The sequence below is a fragment of the Grammomys surdaster genome, unplaced genomic scaffold (assembly GCF_004785775.1).
Source record: "Grammomys surdaster isolate TR1022 unplaced genomic scaffold, NIH_TR_1.0 65, whole genome shotgun sequence".
NCBI classification, from domain to species: Eukaryota; Metazoa; Chordata; class Mammalia; order Rodentia; family Muridae; genus Grammomys; species Grammomys surdaster.
In genome coordinates this window covers 6950118-6957099 of record NW_021604567.1, presented here as the reverse complement: position 1 = coordinate 6957099, position 6982 = coordinate 6950118, and positions in this window count along the sequence as shown.

Below are 6982 nucleotides of genomic sequence, written 5' to 3'. Positions count from 1 at the left end.
ATATATATTACTCTGCAAGAAACTCAACTCCAAATGGTTCAAAGACCTCCTCATAAGACCAGACACTGAAACTGGTAGATAAGAAAGAGGGTCATAATTTTAAATTCATTGGTAAGAAAAAGATTTTCTAATACAACCACTAACACAAATAATTAATAAACGGACCTTACAAAACTGAAAAGCTTTTGTATTGCAAAGAACACTATGATATGGACAAAGCAACACCCTCTAGAATGGGATTCTCACTAACCACACACCTGATGCAATGCTAATATACAAAATGTATAAAGAACTCCAAAGCACGTTCAAGCAAATAAATAATCTACTAAAATGGGGTACCTATCACTGGAGAAACAAACTGCTCTTGAGGATAATGAGCTTGCTCAAGAGTAGGTGGTCAACAGACAAGAGACTTAAAGGCATCCCAGGGCTTCTTCTTTGCACTTTCATTTTATTTTATATTTTGTTTTTATATATTTTTATTCGTTCTTTTTTACCTTACAGGTCCTTTAAATTTATATTACAGTTTCCAATTTATTTCTCAATGAAATTCCCAAGTGTGAGAATGAATGGATCATTCCTGGGATTATTTTGAGAGCTCTTTTCTTGCCATTAGCTTGTTTTGTTCAATTCTGGTATGTTTTCGCTTGGTTTTATTTTATCTTATTTACTTTATTATTATTATTCATGAGGATTGTTTGTTTTCTAGTCAGAGATAACGAGGATGTGGACAGCAAGAGTGGTAGAAAAGTGGCTGAGGAGAGTAGAGGGAGAAGTCATATTATATGAGAAAAAACTATTTTCAAAAAAAGGAAAAGAAAAATAAGTAAAAGAGTAAAAAAGTTTAAATAGTAAACTACTATAATATGGGAGAAATATAACTGTAGTTAATTCTTTCATAGTATGCATCATTTTATCAATAAACATTTGTTTTTCCTTGTGTTCCATAAATAAATACCACTTCACACAATCTTTATGAGCCAGAACTCTCAATATCTTTAAGATTTCTTACAGCTGATAGTGTACGAATATAACCATATATTAAAATTCAATATGGACCACACATGACTTTATAATACATGATTCCATTAAGTTCTTAGAAATATTTGAGTATGAAAAACATTCTGCAGTTTAGAAATCACACTAGAGGAAAGCATACTGTATATATTCTTTTGTATTTTCAAGTGCGGTTTTATATTTTCAAAATAAGATTCATTTTACTCTGTGTGTGTATGTGTGTGTGTGTGTGTGTGTGTGTATGTATGTGTCATATGCATGGCTTTGGAAGTCACACAAGAATGAGTTATCAGGAGAAGTTACAAGCAACTATGGGTGTAGTGATAATGATAATAATAATAATGATAATGATAATGATAATAATAACAACAATGTGCTGGGAGCATAATCTCTATCATTTGTAATAGCAGCAAGTGCTGTTCAGTGTTTATCCATTTCTTTAACCACTTCACTTGCAAGGTTCAAAGGCAGAACGATAAAGCTTGTATTGTCTCCCGTGAAGCCTAAAACAATACTTGCAATTTTTTATATGTGTTGGATGTATGCTTTTTATGTAGTGTTTTAACTGTAAATGTCAAGACTTGAATTTATTAAATTATATATTTTTACATATTATTAAACACATGCTTCTGTGAAAAATAGCAACAATGGACCATTGGAGCATTATTTTCCATAGCATGTGAGTCAATTTTACTGTTTCTCTTATAATAACTTGCTAAATAATATATTGCAATATCCACATGATAGTTCATTATATTGTATTGAAAGACTTCCCTCTGAAGTACAGCCTCACTTCATGTTCACGGTAGTTCTTTCTTTGTTTAAATAAAATATTTCAGAAAGGCATGAAAGGAAATCCTCTGGATTTTGAAGGTTGAGGCAGGAAGATTCTGAATTTAAGAGAACCATAGAACATGTCGTAAATTTCAGGACAGCAAGGAAAATGATACAGTGTCACTATATACCAACTAAACAAGTAAGTTAAATAAAAATGAAAAAATAATGTTTTTTTCATTTTAATTAGTATTAACATTTAGAATTGTATAGTGTAGCATTATATGTCTCTTTTGGGGACATATAAAAATTAGAATAATACAGTTTACTAGAATAACTAGATATCAGAAAAGGTAGTCACTACAACCATAAAAAGTAAAATTAATCTCTCATCTTCAATCTTCATGCTTTCTTCAATTTAAAGAGAATAAGTTCCTTGAAGTAAGGGTTCATCATTATTTTATTTTTAACATTTGCCTTCATTTGCAATAAAATGTAAATGGCCTATAGATGTATACTTCCTTTACTCTCAGGCAACTTTGTTTCTGTTTTTGTTTTTGCTTTTTAATAATACACTCAGATTATGTGAGTTAGGAGCTTCTGCATTTTGAATATTCTAGTTTATTCACATTTAAATATCTTTTCCTACTCTTTGGTTCGAACTAAGTTCAGTGGTTTTAACGCACATCCAATGAGATAGACAATTCTTTATCACTATCCCATCCCAATTTCATGTGCATGACATCATTGCTACCACCTTTTCCCCAAAGAGTTAATACCTCCGAGTATACGCATTGATGCATTCCACTCTATCAGCACCTAGAGCACAAACCCTATACATAAAACTTTGGGAAAATTTGAAAGAGGGGTCTGGAAGAACTGTACAAGCATAGTTGATGCTAGATAGTATCTTATACATATGGCGAAGAAGCTGTCCTGTGAATCTCAACAAGTCAGCTTAAACAAGACCAGTGTAATGAAAATGTTGGTTGCTATGACAATATGGATGGGGAGTATTTCATGATATCACCTTAGATAAAAACTATAGGTGTTCAATGACTGCTGAGATAAGGAGAACCAGGATTCCTGTTTTGTTTTGTCTTTTGTTAGATTTTCTATTTTGTTTTTGTTTTGGGGGTGTTTTGTTTTAAGTAAAAGTTCTCTTATAAATTCTTCACCCCCAAGTCTCATTGCCTAACACTCTTTTGTTTTTACGTGTATGTGTGTATGTGTGTTTATATGTGTGAGTATGTGTGTGTGTGTGCGTGTGTACACATATGTATAACAGTAATTATTAAGGAAGTCATGAATTTGAGGGGAAGTATGAGATCAGAGGAGTTGAGGTGCGAGAGAGAGGAATGAACATAATGATATATAATGATATAAAATTTGAAAAAACATATAAACATTTTATTAAAAATTTAGAAGTATTTAAAAATTTACAGAAATCTAAACATAGTTAATTATATGAATAAGAATATTCCAAAAACGATTTCAAACTATACATTATAAACCCTCCTAGGTCCTCACCGTTCAAAGTATCAGTTCATCTCTCTGTACTCTTTACTATGAAACAATTATTGAGTTAGGGTCTCCCGGTTATGTGTTCATGCATTGTCACTATCATTATAGATTGTAAACCCTATGACAGTGGATACTGTGAGAAGCAAAGATAAAATTATTGGCTACACTGTGTGTTAAACAAATGTACTTTAAAATATGATAAAGAAAAACTCTTCTAAATGTAAAGAAATTGAGTTGGGTTACTCAATGCATGGTACTTACTCTGCTGCATGGTATCACATTTATTTTTGGTACTCAGTTTTCATCAAGGAATGTTTTAAAGTAATATACAGTGGAAGATTTACAGGGGTTAAATCTCTACATTTGTAAATTTTTGGTGGCCATTTCTTTGTGGTTTTCCTCTTGCACAAAGGCTATATGTGTATTTTCTGTGTAGGCTTATCTGGGCTCTGAGGAAAGGGTTTTTTTTTTTTTTTCTGTATACCAATTCAGATTTCCAGAACTAGCACACATGTACTCTAAACATGATGTGATGAATTGCCTTTGCTGACACAGCCCTGAAAACATTTACCCTCATTTCTGTCACTTCCTTAGTTAAAGTAAATTCAACTCCCATGTTGATGAGACATTGGAAAGTGAATTTCAAAACCTCTTATGGGAGAAGCTATATTTTTGCATCCATCTACTATAAATATGATTTTTACTATGAAATGTGTTAATGTACCAATTTCTATTCCCTTACTTAGAATTTGCTATTCTTTTTTTTTTCATCCTATCACATAAAGTCTCATCCTGCTATGGTATAAGTAAAGAAGTCCAAAATCTTTTTGTAAATTAGAGCCAAATATTTAGGATATCTTATTCTATAAGGTTTTGTTTTGTTTGTTTGTCTATCATTCTTATTATTCAGAAGACTTTGGAGTGGAAATGATCAATTATCATGCTCCATCCCACTACTGTATTGTATGAAATTATGGTGTGTCCATGACAAAAGACTGAAGGAGCTAAAGGATTTGCAGCACCATGAGGAGAGCAACAATACCAACCAACCAACCACAGCTCTCAGGGTCTAAACCACCAGCCTAGGAGCACTTAGGGAGGGATCCAGGGCTTCAGCTGAATATGTAAGAGTGGAGGGCCCTGCTGGCCATAGGTGGAAGAAGAGAACCTTGACCTCATGAAGGCTGGACGCCCCAGGGGGTGGGAATTTTGAGGGTGGGGAGGTGGGAGTGGGGGGATAGATAGAGGTTACATCCACAGAAAAGAAGGAAGAGGGTTGAGGGGATAGGGGGTTCCTGAGTGGGTGGAGGATGGGGTAAGGGGACAACATATGAAATGTAAATAAAACATCCAATAAAAAAATTAAAGAAAAAAAATGTTGAAAATCGGAAGACATGATCCTGAGAGCTGCCTATGCCTCTGAACTCCAGTGACTCAGAGCCTGGGTTTTTTGGGGTTTTTTGTTTTGTTTTGTTGTTTGTTTTGTTTGTTTTGCTTTTTCATTTTTTCTTTACTAAGGCTTATGTTTTTTTTAAATGAATATCCATGTTCTGTAAAGAATTTTATTTCATCATTTGACTTATATTTTCCATAATTAAATTGGGCTTGAAATGCTTCAATACTTTTATCATACTGTTGGCCTCCCTTCAAAATCTGAGGTTATAAAAATTTCTTACTTATTACTGTTCCTTTGAAGAACAAACTATAGATTCTTCCATGAAGGTAAAAAACAAAACAAAACAAAACAATAAGAGAGTTGAACTTGGAAAACTGGGCAAAAATCTTCAGACAGCTATGTTTCACTGGTAGTGAGAGCAGTGATCCTCCCCGTAAGAACAGAGGTCCTACAGATGGAAGAGCTCACCAAGTGATTGTCTAGTGACAGTCAGGCTGAAAAACATACTCATAGGGAACGTTATATAAATTCAATAGGTTACATTAGGAATACACATGCATATTCCTAAGTGTGTGTGTGTGTGTGTGTGTGTGTGTGTGTGATAAAAATTAACCTAAAAAGAGACAATGAGTTTGAAGAAGAGTGAGGGGTACTATAGGATAAGGTTTAGAAAAGGAAAAGGGAAGGAAAAATGTTAACAACATTATAATATCATTGAAAATGTGTGTTTTTAATGCATAGTGTTACAATATAGCTGGCTGCTACAAAGAATCATTCCATAACTCTTTAAAGATTGCTATAATTAAAGTAAAAGATGATGAAGGTATGTGATTAAGGTTTCATCTATGTGGAAATGTCTGAGTCAAGTGTTTCAGTCTTTCTAAACATCTTTAACTGAGGATTTTACACCCCAACTCTGGCTATGATCTTTCAGTTGGGGTTATTTTATTCTTTGAGATGCTTTGTTGGCTGAAAGCTTATGCAGAGCTTTTGTAACAGCACCAAAATTCCACTTCAGTGCAAACGAATAACTCATTCTTTAGTGTATCTCCCACTATGTTTGTTTTGTTGTAAAAGTCATTTGGATAGTACTCTCAACTCTCTTCCAAGAATTCTAGTTTGTAAGATGCTCGGGCTATTAAATTCATTTTCTTCTCTTCATTTTAGGAAATGTAACAGTTTGGTGACATTTTCTGACATAATGTGGGTCTCTTTTCTATTATATTCTAAAAGCATTTCTTATTCTTCCTTACTCCTTTACTGACAACAGTCACAATGCACTCTAACTCCTGACCAAAATCAGAGTCCTACATGCTTCTATTAGCAATGTTCTCAAGGTCCTTTCAATTTCTTTGGAACACTTGGTCCTAAAGCCAATTTTGTTTTTAATTGTTGTAGATATGCAAAAAAGTACTTCTATATCATTGACTTAGATCATAGTATGAGATCCATTTTCTGGCCAATGGAACATAAGTAGAAATAAACTTCTGTTTTCTTCTCATCTTTCATTTTCTACTTCACTGTGAGAAAAAATGAATACATCCAACTAATTATATTATGAGTATTTTAATGCAAAAATGAACTAAAAGAATTAACAATTTGAAATAACATTAGGTCAAAAGGAAGGAAATAATTAATTACATAGATTTTTTATGGTATGTTTACACTGTGCTATGAATCAGTATTAAAATTTCTCCAACTACAATCACATAGATAAGCTAATAAGACTTATGAGACGCTTATCTTCTTGTATTCTATACATTTCTTGATACGTTCAACTCTCACTTTCGTGTTTATAAAGAAGATTAGAGTTCCATACCAACAGGTCCTTTAAATAAAATAAACAAGATTATTTTGGTTAAAAGCAGTACAATGGTTATTTGCTGAAAAGAGTATTGTCACCTTTTTTTTCTCCTCTCAAAAATGTATATATTATAATCACAGGTGAAAAATATTTTGATCCATACATGTAAATCTGCTTTATGGTTTTGTGGAATATTTCTGACTTTACTTATGATTGTTTATATTTCATTAACAACATCATTAATTATCTAAAGTACTTGTTGAGTCATCCTATGTATCTTCCAATGGTCTTAGAGCAATCTTAGGTTTACGTGCATGAAATAATGGTGGAGTTACAGTTTCCAAAATTTCAAAGACGAAGGATTTAGACGATTAATTAAATTGAACAAACTACTTTTGGAAAAAAGTATTTTAGAATTATCAAATAACCAGACTTAAATTTATAATATTCCCCTTAATGGTATCTTG